Below are 15,452 nucleotides of genomic sequence, written 5' to 3'. Positions count from 1 at the left end.
TTTTGTACTGGCTGCCATATTTAATGCCAGATCAGCATGATTTTTCATCAACTGGAAGTCCTTTATATCTGGGTGATTCTGTCAAATCTGCTCAAATCCTCTTCAAATGTTTTCAAAAAGTTTTCCAAAGGTTTTACTACTTTTAGAAATTTGTCTCTATTTAATGACAGACTTGTATAATTTGTAAAATATCTGAAAGACCTTCATGCCAGGATGCTTTGTGCATAATTTGGTTGAAATTGGTCCAGTTGTTCTTGAGAAGCTTAAAAGAACTACTGTGGGCAGACAACAGACGGATGAAACATGATGGATACAGGACGATAAGCTCATGTGTCCTTATCACCTAATGAGCAATAAAAGACCACAGAAAAAATGCATGCACAAAGTAAAAGTACCACCTGAAAAAAATATTCAGAAGTGGACATTAATCTTCTTATGGGTATTGTGATAGCATGCTGACAGTTGTTATTTCACTTCCTTGTGTAAATTAAAAATCTGAACATGAGTGTTTAACCCTTTACCTCATGCATGCGCCTTTGGATGCCTCTACTTGATTCGCATGGAAGCGCCTTAGGATGCCTCTACCCAATTCGCATACAAGCGCCTTTTGACGCCTCTACACCATTCTCATGGTAGCGCCACCTTCAGGGAAAACCCCCTATTAGATACTACAGTCACTGTGGTGAATGACCATAATGTCAGATCATGTGGTCACTATTTATGTTCTGGTAGAAAATTGCTATTTAAAGAAACTAGGTCGCATTCTCCACTCTCCAAAATGGAGGTTGCAGATTTTGTTCAGTACTTACTCAGTTTTCACAATTAGAATCGCAACTATTAAAGCTTCAATAACCTAGGTAAAGGCTCTGATATTGATGTAGGCAGCAATTAGTTTTTATAAATTATCAAATTTAGATGACTTAGTAATGTAGATGCAAAGAATTTATAAATTTCGAGTATGAGAAAAGGCAGTTATGGTTGGTCACATGGCTTTGCTGACTTGATGGTGAACGAGTTCTCTCAAGATTTTAAATCACATAAAAAATTCTTCATTGAAAAATAATTACACAGCTATAATGATTGGACTTTACACAAAATTTTTTCCATACATAAGAGATGTGTACCAAAAACATAAAATGGTTAAAATTGCTGTTAAATGTAACATACACTACAGTGCTTAACAGTACTGCACTGGGTAACTTTTGCTACATGTACATAGAAGGGCTAAAAAGCCATACACTCAATGAGGTAAAGGGTTAAATACATTTTATATAGCAAGCTGAAAATTATGATACACTAACAGTGACTTGCATATTTCATTATTCAACAAATTTGACAGTTTCTTTCCAAACAATAAAAGTTTCAGATTCTATCTGTCACCTAATGAGAAAAAATTAGCATTACCCAATTACAATGCTATGTGACAACAGTCTTGATGTATCACAATGGCATAATCTAAAATGTCTCTAAATGAATTCACAATAATCCCAAAATAGTGATTTAGTCTTAAAGTCAAAAAACACTTTGTACTCTAATGAATAAATAAAATAAATAAATAAATACTTTCAAATTAAAACTGAACATAAGTAAACAACTGATTCCACTAGTCAAATGTTAATGAAGGAATGAGTAATTCTAAAATAAACAACTTTAATATAAAATCCTATGACACAATAAGAGGATCAGGAAGTGGGCCTAAATTTCATTTCTAGAATAGTTCTAAGTTGTCAACAAGGTTAGGTCTCTTGCTAAAAATTTAGTTGTTGTTGTTCTAGGGTTTAACGCCATTTTTCAGCACAAGATAGGCTATACATGGCGGCCAGTATAACTGGTGGAGGAAGAACCCTGGAAAACCCAGGGAAGAACCACCGACCCATGAGAAGATACTGGCAGGCTTTCCCACATACCCACGTTACCCGAGCCTTGGACTCAAACCCACACAGACAGAGGTAAGATGGCAGTTATCTGTAACGGAGAGCGCTTTAGACCACTCGGCCACTCGGGGCCCCTAAAACTTTAGCGAGAATATGGCAAACACCAGGTACAACAGCATTGCCAAAGGGAAAACCAATGCTCTGACCTTAAATCCACATAAACATGTTTACCTACACGTAATAATATCTTAACCCACACAGACAGAGGTAAGATGGCAGTTATCTGTAACGGAGAGCGCTTTAGACCACTCGGCCACTCGGGGCCCCTAAAAATTTAGCGAGAATATGGCAAACACCAGGTACAACAGCATTGCCAAAGGGAAAACCAATGCTCTGACCTTAAATCCACATAAACATGTTTACCTACACGTAATAATATCTTAACCCTTTACCTCATAGAGCATAGTTACAAAGTGCAGTGCGCTATAAATAGAACACCTGTTACCTATTCAACTCCATATGCATAGGCCTGCCTGTTAACTGTTAAGCAATGTAGCGTATGTTATGTTTAACAGCAATTTTAGCCATTTTGCATTTTTGGTAAACATATCTATGTGTGGAAAAATTTAAGAGTAAAGTCCAATTGTTATAGCTGTGTAATTATTTTTCACGGAAGAATTTTTCATGTGATTTAAAATCTTGAGAGAACTCGTTAACCGTCATGTCAGTGAGGTCGCATGAACAACCATAGCTGTCATTTCTCATACTCGAAATTTACAAAGTTTTTCGTCTGCGTCTACATCACTAAGTCATCTGAATTTGATAATTTATAAAAACTAATTGCTGTAACATCAATATCAGAGCCTTTACCTAAGTTATTGAATCCTTCATAGTTGTGATTCTAATCGTGAAAACTTCGTAAGTAGTGAATGAAATCTGCAACCGCCATTTTGGAGAGTGGAGATTACGACCCAGTTACTTTAAATAGCAGATATCGACCAGTGCATAAACAGTGACCACATGATATGATGTTGTCATTCGCAGAAATGAATGTAGTATCTAATAGGGGGTTTTCCTCGAAGGTGGTGCTACGAAAACTGACTTAAAATGGCTGATGTTTCCAGCAGGCGTCAAAAGGTGCTTCCATGCGAATGGAGTAGAGGCGTCAAAAGGCACTTCCATGCGAATGGAGTAGAGGCGTCAAAAGGCACTTCCATGCGAATGGAGTAGAGGCGTCCAAAGATGCTTGCATGAGGTAAAGGGTTAATATATAATCAACAATCATAGACAAAAATTAGCTATGTAATATATTGTTTTAAAAAACAAAACATTAGTCTGGTAGGTCCTACCATCAATTGTGGACAAGCTCAATCGCACAATACAAATCAAATATATATAATAAGTAATGAAACATGGTATGTGGTAAAAACTGATCCACAGAAAAGGACTATGTCATCACAAATAAGTGACCAGCTGGGCTCCTGATTGACCACTTGCATGGCTCTTTATGTGGAGGGATAATAAGCAATCTAGAAGACTGTCCAACTTAGTTGGGTTACCAAGTTGGTCACATGACCATTGGAATGTATGTGATAGCTAACTGACAGTCACTGCACCGAGAGGTCAAACATGTATATGAGCATTAGTTTTGAGGTCATTTTTATAGGTGGCCACTGCCCTAGTTTTAGTGTGGGATACGACTGCTCTAGTCTGAGAGGTCAGTTTTGCATTGGTCAGCACTGTGCTTAAATATGAGGTGCAAAGTACATGCATTCTTCCAGATATTTCATCTACCAATATCTTACTGTAAAATTTAAAATGTCTGACATTCCTACATGGACTTTTGATGTGGCCAGTACTAGAGTTCTTTTAAGTGCTGCTTTTAGATGTGATAATTTTTTTGGCTTTACTAGTTCAAGATAGATCATACCTGGTCTCACTAAAATTAATTCAGTTTAGGTTCTGGTACAAGTCACAGAGATCATGCAAAGGTGGAATTGGAAAAAAAAAATTCACAATTAACTTCATTTTTAATAAGCCAGAAAAGCAAACTTGACTTAATATTGGCACAACGTTGTGCATACATCCCTGCTCCCTATTACCACATACAAATCATCAATTTTCTATCCAAAATAACAAACTTGATCGAATTTGTTTTTACAAAGCTGTGTATATTAAAGCATGTATATGTAAATAAAGGGCTATAAAAAAGACTTTTAATCAACATTTTGTAGTGATTTATTAGCTCATCATAAATTCGATTTGTAGTAATTTGTTAGCTCATAGTAAATTATTTTTCGTATAAGCATGAAATTCCAAGCTTTAAGTAAAGCCCCCAATCCAGAATTCTGCATTATTATGAATGTTGTGTGTGTAAATAAATGAATTATTTCAACCAATATTTTACATGAAATCTAAATGGGAAGAGATGATCAGCTTACAAGAAAATTAAAGGACGATAAGTTACCCATTTTTAGAAACAGTTATCTATTTTCCGCGTTACCATCTATTTGCAAAAAGATCTACTGTCATGTTTGATTCAACACTCACTGCTTGCAGCTATGATGAACAAATTCAAATACAGTAGACTAGTGGATCTCAGCAGACTACCATCGATTGCTGTTAGCCAAACTATAAAGCAGTAACTCAGAGTCGAGATATAATATTATATTTTCATAAAGTCTGATAGGTATTCAACTTGCAGAATCTGTAAAACAAAATTTGACAAAGAACTTATCTAATCATTTTAAATTACAAACCTCTAACACACTTTTTTTTATTTTTCAATCACTTTACCCTAACATATTTTACAGGAGGCAAAATCACTTTGTTTCAGGGTTTTTTCTGTCATGGAGTTTTTAAGTAAAACATTTCCAACCACCCATCCAAAAGCCACAACACACACTAATGATCAATGCTGGTTAAAAAACAATGTTCCACTACTTAGACACATCATTATATATAGATGTGCAAAATTTCCAAGCAGGTGAATTTAGTATCTGCACCATATGCAACTATATAACCATGTTAGGGTCATCTGGTCGGCTTAATTAGTGCAGGGTAAACATAAATATTCTGTATCACAAATCTCTATGCTGAAGCAAAATTGTTTTAGATCCACCACTGTTCTATCCTAATTGAATAAAACACATTAGGCTACAACCTTAAGTCAAATGACCTAAAATCAGCTTCATATTATGTTTATTTTACAGCTGTGTCTTTATAAATAATTTTTTGTTATTAAAATGCTGTTGCTTTTGTATTTAACATTTGTCAGCATAGGATACATGGCAGCCTATATAACTGGTCAAGGAAGGATCCAGAAAAATTCCAACTCATGAGAAGCTATTGGCAGCTTTCTCACATACCAACATTGAGGGGCCCCAAGTGGCCGAGTGGTCTAAAATGCTCACCGTTCCAGATCACTGCCATCTCACCTCTGTCTGCATGTTTTCGAGTCCAAGGCTCAGCTAGCATGGGTATGTGGGAAAACCTGCCAGTAGCTTCTCGTGGGTCGGTGGTTCTTCCCTGGGTTTTTCAGGGTTCTTCCTCCACCAGTTATACTGGCCACCATGTATAGCCTATCTTGTGCTGAAAAATGGCGTTAAACCCTAGAACAACAACAACATTGGCAGAGCCTAAGACTTGAACCCATGCAAATGCAGGTGAGATGGCAGCAATTGGTACAGGTAAGCACTTTAGACCACTTGGTCACCCACTTATATAATTTATATCACTAGATAATTGCTAAGAACAAACAACTACCAGTATGCCTCTGATGTGGGTTGCAATTTCAGTATCCTTTCAGGCACAGTAACATATCCATGTGCATTGGTTAATTTCTGGGGAATTCCAGTTCTAAATATAAACTATGAGAAATGGTTCTGGCTTCTGAAAAGAAGAGTGCAACTTCTCTCCCTTTAAGCTTGTATTCTTGCAGGAGTTGCTCAGAAAATGGGAGAACTCCTATCATCAAGCAACCTCGATGCAACACCAAACAAATTTGGACAAAATGAGTAAAATTAAATTGTTATCCTTATTTCTATGTATAACAATATCCTACTGTGCTTTTAATCAATCTGTTTGCATAAAATATTCAAATATTCTGCTTTTCAAGAGCTCAGTAGCAATTATAGTGATGGACTAAAAGACAGACAGGGATTTCAGTAGAGACTACAATCTAATGACATTATAAATCAGTCTTTTTTATGAAAGACATAAAAAGTTTATATTTTCATAAAGTATGACAAGTATTTTGTTTATTTTAAACTTCCAGACCCAATAAAAATTAAGTTGTAGTGAATTTGTTCAATCAATTTAAATTATGGTCACAGACATCATTCCTTCTATTTTTCCATCTCTTTTACCTAAATGAATTCTATAGGAGGTATAAAACACTGACCCATTTTCTTGTTATACATCAATCTAGTAGAATTTATGTAAAAGAAAACAAACAAAACAAACAAACAATACAAAAAACTAAATGTTGGTTCAAAGACAATGTCCCACATCTTAGATGGGCACACCATTACATGTAGATGTGCAAAATTTCCAAGCAGGTGACTTCGATATCTGCACCATATGCAACTATATGACCATGTTAGGGTCATCTAGTCGGCTTAATTAGTGCAGATTAAACAAATTCCACTTTTAAAAAAATTCAAACATATCGCTACAGTGTCTGCAGTGTGGCAGTTTATAGTGATGTCCAGCACTGGGGCATCATGCTGAAGACATATAGCCTTATGTCCCACCCAGTCAGATTATCCTGACACCAGGCCGACTAGTCCTAACACTAACCGCTTAATGCTGAGCACCTAGGGCGGCAGCTGCTACTACCAGTTTTTTAAGTCACTGGTATGGCTCGGCCAAGGTTTGAAACCATGACCTACCAACAGCGAGGCGGACACTCTAACCAAGTTGGCACCGGAACGGTTCAATAAAGAATGTGGTAAACATCAGGTTATTCTACTGGGAAATTCCAATGTATGTAACTCAAATTAAGATAAATATGTTTATATTAATAATAATCTAATACTTAATCCACTATCATAGAGAAAATATTAGCTATGTATTATCGGTTTACCAAAATCAAAACAACAGTGTCACTAGTCAGGTACAACATGAACACATGAACATGATTTTGAACAAGATCAAGTCCAAAATACAATTATACATAATACAAAATCATGGGAATAAAAAACTATCAACAATACAAATGAAATATACATAACAATATAAAAATTAATTAAAAACAGGGAGTTTGGTCCTTTTTCAGAACTGTGTTTTTGATAGGATATTTAATGAACAAAGCAAAACACAAACTATACAAGACCCAATCTCAATCATTGACGTTAAAAACATAAAATAGCTTAGTGACCAAGACTTATTCAGGGTGCATTCAATTATATGGCTCTATTTTAGTAAGTGTTCTTAAAGTCATCAAGTACTATCATTTCATATGTGTGTGTCTTCTGTAGATTTGAAGCATAAAAAAGGCAAAATGAAGAACGATACTGATAATAATCTGTGCTGGTTCTAAAACAATGTCTCACATCTTAGACAGACACATCATTACATAATGATGTACAAAATTTCCAAGCCGGTGATTTGAATATCTGCACCATATGCAACTATATGACCATGTTAGGGTCATCCAGTCGGCTTAATTAGTGCAGGGTGACCTAATGCCACTTTAAATACTGTCACAAATCTCCACGCTGAAGCAAGTGTTTAAGACCCACCACTCTTCTACCCTAAATGAATAAAAATATAGTGCGCCAAAACTACGACAATATAATCTATAATCAATTTCATATTATCCTTATTTTCCAATTGTGTCTATAAATATTATTAAAACTTTATAATAATTTGTTATAATTTTTTTCCATAATATTATACAAATCTAATTTATACTGAAATTTTATATTAAACTTGAAACTTCCTTCAAAAAACCCTTGGTGAGTGAGTAAAAAAATGATACCATTTTCAATCGTACGGACAAGTTAACTATTGAGTTTAGTGACTTTCTGCCAAGCAACTGAGCTCTAGATAAGGACTGGGCTCTTTGGTTTGGAACTGTTTTTTTTAATGGAATATTTTGTGAACACAACAAAACATAAACTTTTGATACAAGACCAAGTCTCAATCATCAATGCTAATAACATAAAACTGATTAATGACGGAGACTTATTCAGGGTGCATTTGATAATATGGCTCTCTATTTTAGTAAGTATTCTTAAAGTCATAAAGTACTACCATATCAAATATGCAAGAATCCAGTAGATTTTAAGCATAAACAAGCAAAACAAAGAATAATACTGAATAATGATCTATGCTGGTTCTAAAACAATGTCCCACATCTTAGACAGACACATCATTACATAATGACATGCAAAATTTCCAAGCAGTGATTCTATTATCTGCACCATATGCAACTATATGACCAAATTAGTCCCATCTAGTCGGCTTAATTAGTGCAGTGTAAACAAATTCCACTTTAAATACTATCACAAATCTCCATTCTGAAGCAAAACTGTTTTCGATCCACCACTCTTCTACACTAAATGACCCAAAACCATATTAGGCCAAAACTAAGGGGGCATAACCTACAATCTGATATTAAGCTTATTTTCTTATGTCCAAGAAGATTATTGATAAGCACTTTGTTTTTCAAGTAAATAATAATCTGAATAAAATAATTCCACCCAAATGAAAACACCTAACACAACAATACAAATGATTTCTGCTTTAGACGTTATTGCAAGAATGAGTAATTTCTCCGCACTAAAAAAACAAGATTATAATCCCTCCACCTGACCTAGGTCACAATTAGCATTTTATGACAATAATATTTCCATTTAATGGAATTTTACATTCTAGAACATTCTGGGTTGTTTGCAAGATAAAATCTCTTATTAAAATTATAATAAAGAATGTGGTGTGGGTATGAGTGTAATTTGGATTTTTAACAAAGTTTAAAAAAATTCAAACATATCACTATGATGTCTGCAGTGTGACAGTTTATAGTGATGTCCAGCACTGGAGCACCATGCTGCAGACATGTAGCATCATGTCTCACCCAGTTACGTTATCCTGACACCAGTTCAACTAGTCCTAACACTAACCGCTTAATGCTGAGCAACTAGGGAGGCAGCTGCTAGTACCATTTTTATAAGTCTATGGCATGGTTTAGCCCAGGTTTGAAACTTAGACATTCTGTAACCAAGGCAGACACTCTAACCATGTTGACACCAGAACGGTTCAATAAAGAATGTGGTAAACATCGGGCTATATTACAGGGAAATTCCAATGTATGTAACTCAAATTAACATAAATATGTTTACATTAATAATAATCTGATACTTAATCCACAATCATTGGGAAAATATTAGCTATGTAGTATCGGTTGACCAAAATCAAAACATCATTGTCACTAGTCAGGTACAACATGAACATGATTTTGAACAAGATCAAGTCCAAAATACAATTATACATAATACAAAATCATGGGAATAAAAAAACTATCAACAATACAAATTAAATATACATAATAATATAAAAATTAATTACCAGGGAGTTTGGTCCCAGTTCAGAACTGTGTTTTTGATAGGATATTTAATGAACACAGCAAAACACAAACTATACAAGAGCCAGTCTCAATCATTGACGTTAAAAGCATAAAATGGCTTAGTGACCAAGACTTATTCAAGGTGCATTCAATTATATGGCTCTATTTTATTAAGTGTTCTTAAAGTCATCAAGTACTATCATTTCATTTGTGCATGTCTTCTGTAGATTTGAAGCATAAAGAAGGCAAAACGAAGAACGATACTGAATATTAATCTGTGCTGGTTCTAAAACAATGTCTCACATCTTAGACAGACACATCATTACATAATGATGTGCAAAATTTCCAAGCCGGTGATTTGAATATCTGCACCATATGCAACTATATGACCATGTTAGGGTCATCCAGTCGGCTTAATTAGTGCAGGGTGACCTAATGCCACTTTAAATACTGTCACAAATCTCCACGCTGAAGCAAAAGTGTTTTAGGCCCACCACTCTTCTACCCTAAATGAATAAAAATATAGTGCGCAAAAACTACGACAATATAACCTATAATCAATTTCATATTATTCTTATTTTCCAACTCTGTCTATAAATATTATTATAACTTTATAATAATTTATATTTTTTTTCCATAATATTTAACAAATCTAATATATACTGAAATTTTATATTAAACTTGAAACTTCCTTCAAAAAACCCTTGGTGAGTGAGAAAAAAAAAAAGGTACCATTTTCAATCGTACGGACAAGTTAAATATTGAGTTTAGTGACCTTCTGCCAAGCAGCAGAGGTCTAGATAAGGACTGGGTTCTTTGGTTTGGAGCTGTGTTTTTTTATGGAATATTTTGTGAACACAAGAAAACATGAACTTATGATACAAGACCAAGTCTCAATCATCAATGCTAATAACATAAAACTGATTAATGATGCAGACTTATTCAGGGTGATTTGATAATATGGCTCTCTATTTTAGTAAGTATTCTTAAAGTCATAAAGTACTACCATATCAAATATGCATGAATCCAGTAGATTTTAAGCATAAAAAAGCAAAACAAAGAATAATACTGAATAATGATCTATGCTGGTTCTAAAACAATGTCCCACATCTTAGACAGACACATCATTACATAATGAGGTGCACAATTTCCAAGCAGTGATTCTATTATCTGCACCATATGCAACTATATGACCAAGTTAGTCCCATCTAGTCGGCTTAATTAGTGCAGTGTAAACAAATTCCACTTTAAATGCTCTCTATCACAAATCTCCATTCTGAAGCAAAACTGTTTTAGATCTACCACTCTTCTACACTAAATGACCCAAAACCATATTAGGCCAAAACTAAGGGGGCATAACCTACAATCTGATATTAAGCTTATTTTCTTATGTCCAAGAAGATTATTGATAAGCACTTTGTTTTTCAAGTAAATAATAATCTGAATAAAATAATTCCACCCAAATGAAAACACCTAACACAGCAATACAAATGATTTCTGCTTTAGACGTTATTGCAAGAATGAGTAATTTCTCCGCACTAAAAGAACAAGATTATAATCCCTCCACCTGACCTAGGTCACAATTAGCATTTTATGACAATAATATTTCCATTTAATGGAATTTTACATTCTAGAACATTCTGGGTTGTTTGCAAGATAAAATCTCTTATTAAAATTATAATAAAGAATGTGGTGTGGGTATGAGTGTAATTTGGATTTTTAACAAAGCTTTAAAAAAAATTGAAACATATCACTATGATGTCTGCAGTGTGACAGTTTATAGTGATGTCCAGCACTGGAGCATCATGCTGCAGACATGTAGCATGATGTCCCACCCAGTCACATTATCCTGACACCAGTTCAACTAGTCCTAACACTAACCGCTTAATGCTGAGCAACTAGGGAGGCAGCTGCTAGTACCATTTTTATAAGTCTATGGCATGGTTTAGCCCAGGTTTGAAACTGCGACCTCCCGTAACCAAGGCGGACACTCTAACAATGTTGGCAACGGAACGGTTCAATAAAGAATGTGGTAAACATCAGGTTAGTCTACAGGGAAATTCCAATGTCTCTAACTCAAATTAAGATAAATATGTTTACCTTAATAATAATCTGATACTTAATCCACAATCATAGGAAAAATATTAGCTATGTATTATCGGTTTACCAAAATCAAAACATCAGTGTCACTAGTCAGGTACAACATGAACATGATTTTGAACAAGATCAAGTCCAAAATACAATTATACATAATACAAAATCATGGGAATAAAAAACTATCAACAATACAAATTAAATATACATAATAATACAAAAATTTATTAGCAGGGAGTATGGTCCCAGTTCAGAACTGTGTTTTTGATAGGATATTTAATGAACAAAGCAAAACACAAACTATACAAGAGCCAGTCTCAATCATTGATGTTAAAAGCATAAAATGGCTTAGTGACCAAGACTTATTCAGGGTGCATTCAATTATATGGCTCTATTTTAGTAAGTGTTCTTAAAGTCATCAAGTACTATCATTTCATATGTGTGTGTCTTCTGTAGATTTGAAGCATAAAGAAGGCAAAACGAAGAATGATACTGAATAATAATCTGTGCTGGTTCTAAAACAATGTCCCACATCTTAGACAGACACATCATTACATAATGATGTGCAAAATTTCCAAGCAGTGATTCTATTATCTGCACCATATGCAACTATATGACCATGTTAGGGTCATCCAGTCGGCTTAATTAGTGCAGGGTGACCAATTGCCACTTTAAATACTCTCCATCACAAATCTCCAGTCTGAAGCAAAATTGTTTTAAGATCCACCACTCTTCTACACTAAATGAACCAAAACCATATTAGGCCAAAACTAAGGGGGCATAACCTAAAATCTGGTATTAAGCTTATTTTCTTAAGTCCAAGAATAGTATTGATGAGCACTTTGTTTTTCCATTAAAAAATAATCTGAATAAAATAATTCCACCCAAATGAAAACACCTAACACAACAGTACAAATGATTTCTACTTTAGACGTTGCAAGAATGAGTAATTTGTATAAAAAAAACAAGATTATAATCCTCCACCTGACCTAGGTCACAATTAGCAGTGTGACAGTTTATAGTGATGTCTAGCACTGGAGCATCATGCTGCAGACATGGAGCATCATATCCCACCAAGTCACATTATCCTGACATCAGGTCAACCATTCCTAACACTAACCATTAAATGCTGAGCACCTAGAGAGGCAGCTGCTACTACCAGTTTTATAAGTCTTTAGTATGGCTCGGCCAAGGTCTGAAACTGTGACCTACCGTCACTGTGGCAGACACTCTAACCATGTTGGCACGGGAACAGTCCAATAAAGAATGTGGTTGTTGTTGTTGTGGGGTTTAACGCCATTTTTCAGCACGATAGGCTATACATGGCGGCCAGTATTAATGGTGGAGGAAGAACCCGGAAAACCCCGGAAAGAACCACCGACCCACGAGAAGCTACTGGCAGCCTTTCTCACATGCCCACATTGGCTGAATCTTAAAGAATGTGGTAAACAACAGGTTATTCTACAGGGGAATTCCAATATCCCTACCTCATTAAGATAAATATGTTTACATTAATAATTATCTAAATACTTAATCCACAATCATAGGGAAAATATTGGCTATGTATTATCTGTTTACCAAAATCAAAACATCAGTGTCACTAGTAAGGTACAACATGAACTTGATTTTGGACTGGGTCAAGTCGAAAATACATCTATACATAACACATAATCAAGGGGAGAATTTATTTTTTATCAACAATACAAATGAAATATACATAACAATATAAAAATTAATTAAAAACAGGGAGTTTGGTCCTTTTTCAGAACTGTGTTTCTGATAGGATATTTAATGAACACAACAAAACACAAACTATACAAGAGCCAGTCTCAATCATTGATGTTAAAAGCATAAAATGGCTTAGTGACCAAGACTTATTCAAGGTGCATTCAATTATATGGCTCTATTTTATTAAGTGTTCTTAAAGTCATCAAGTACTATCATTTCATTATGTGCGTGTCTTCTGTAGATTTGAAGCTCAAAAAGGCAAAATGAAGAACGATACTGAATAATGATCTGTGCTGGTTCTAAAACAATATCTCACATCTTAGACAGACACATCATAACATAATGATGTGCAAACTTTCCAAGCAGTGATCTGAATATCTGCACCACATGCAACTATATGACCATGTTAGGGTCATCCAGTCGGCTTAATTAGTGCAGGGTGACCTAATGCCACTTTAAATACTGTCACAAATCTCCACGCTGAAGCAAAAGTGTTTTAGACCCACCACTCTTCTACCGTAAATGAATAAAAATATAGTGCGCCAAAACTACGACAATATAATCTATAATCAATTTCATATTATTCTTATTTTCCAACTCTGTCTATATATATAAAATAATTTATTATAATTTTTTAAAATAATATTTAACAAATCAAACTTATACTGAAATTTTATATTAAACTTGAAACTTCCTTCAAAAAAACCTTGGTGAGTGAGTAAAAAAAATGGTACCATTTTCAATCATACAGACATGTTAACTATTGAGTTTAGTGACTTTCTGCCAAGCAACCGAGGTCTAGATAAGGACTGGGCTCTTTGGTTTGGAACTGTTTTTTTTGTATGGAATATTTTGTGAACACAACAAAACATGAACTTATGATACAAGACCAAGTCTCAATCATCAATGCTAATAACATAAAACTGATTAATGACCAAGACTATTTCAGGGTGCATTTGATAATATGGCTCTCTATTTCAGTAAGTGTTCTTAAAGTCATAAAGTACTACCATATCAAATATGCATGAATCCAGTAGATTTTAAGCATAAAAAGCAAAACAAGGAATAATACTGAATAATGATTCATGTTGGTTCTAAAACAGTGTCCCACATCTTAGACAGACACATCATTACATAATGAGGTGCAAAATTTCCAAGCAGTGATTCTATTATCTGCACCATATGCAACTATATGACCATGTTAAGGTCATCCAGTCGGCTTAATTAGTGCAGTGTAAATAAATTCCACTTTAAATACTCTCTATCACAGATCTCCATTCTGAAGCAAAATTGGTTTAGATCCAACCACTATTCTACATTAAATGACCCAAAACCATATTAGACCAAAACTAAGGGGGCATAACCTAAAATCTGTCTGATATTAAGCTTATTTTCTTCTGTCCAAGAAAATTATTGATGAGCACTTTGTTTTTCCAGTAAATAATAATCTGAATAAAATAATTCCACCCAAATCAAAACACCTAACACAACAGTACAAACATTTCTGCTTTAGACGTTGCAAGCATGAGTAATTTCTCCACACTAAAAAAACAAGATTATAATCCCTCCACCTGACCTAGGTCACAATTAGCATTTTATGACAATAATATGTCTATTTTATGGAATTTTACATTCTAGAACATTCTGGGTTGTTTGCAAGATAAAATCTCTTATTAAAATTATAATAAAGAATGTGGTGTGTGTATCTATGTGATTTGGATTTTTAACAGAGCTTTAAAAAAAAAATCAAACATATCGCTATGACGTCTGCAGTGTAACAGTTTATAGACCCACCACTCTTCCACCCTAAACGAACCAAAACCATATTAAGATGTAACTATGGGGACAATTTCAAATTATGCTTATTTTCCAGCAGTGTCTTTAAAAATAAAGTGTTATTAAGTATTAATTAGGCAATTTTATTGATGCTGAAATTTTAAATTAAACTTGAAACCTGGTTAATTTCCAGGGAAATCCAGTTGTCAACACAAACTATTATCATGCAGCTTAGATGCAACACAGACTACTTTTGGACAAGATGATTAAAATTTAATAGTCTTACTTAGTTTAAATGCATAATACGATCTGAAGCAATTATAGCAATGGAATCAAAGACACATACATCATGATGGATTTCAGTCAAGAGTACAATCTAATGTTATTAATCACATCATAAAACGGTCTTT

The 15,452-nt window shown here is 34.4% G+C and overlaps 1 protein-coding gene across 1 annotated transcript in view; it reads right to left on the bottom strand.

Moving 5' to 3' along the window:
* The window catches only part of LOC149807754 (p21-activated protein kinase-interacting protein 1-like), a 68,760-nt gene that overhangs the window by 39,229 nt on the left and 14,079 nt on the right, over window positions 1-15,452 (bottom strand). The gene's annotated exons all lie outside the window — the stretch shown is intronic.

Source organism: Sinohyriopsis cumingii, chromosome 1 (genome assembly GCF_028554795.1).
Source record: "Sinohyriopsis cumingii isolate HCF-2022 chromosome 1, ASM2855479v2, whole genome shotgun sequence".
Taxonomy (NCBI): Eukaryota; Metazoa; Mollusca; class Bivalvia; order Unionida; family Unionidae; genus Sinohyriopsis; species Sinohyriopsis cumingii.
The sequence above is the reverse complement of the archived record's forward strand: the minus strand, read 5'-3'. Positions and strand labels throughout refer to the sequence as shown.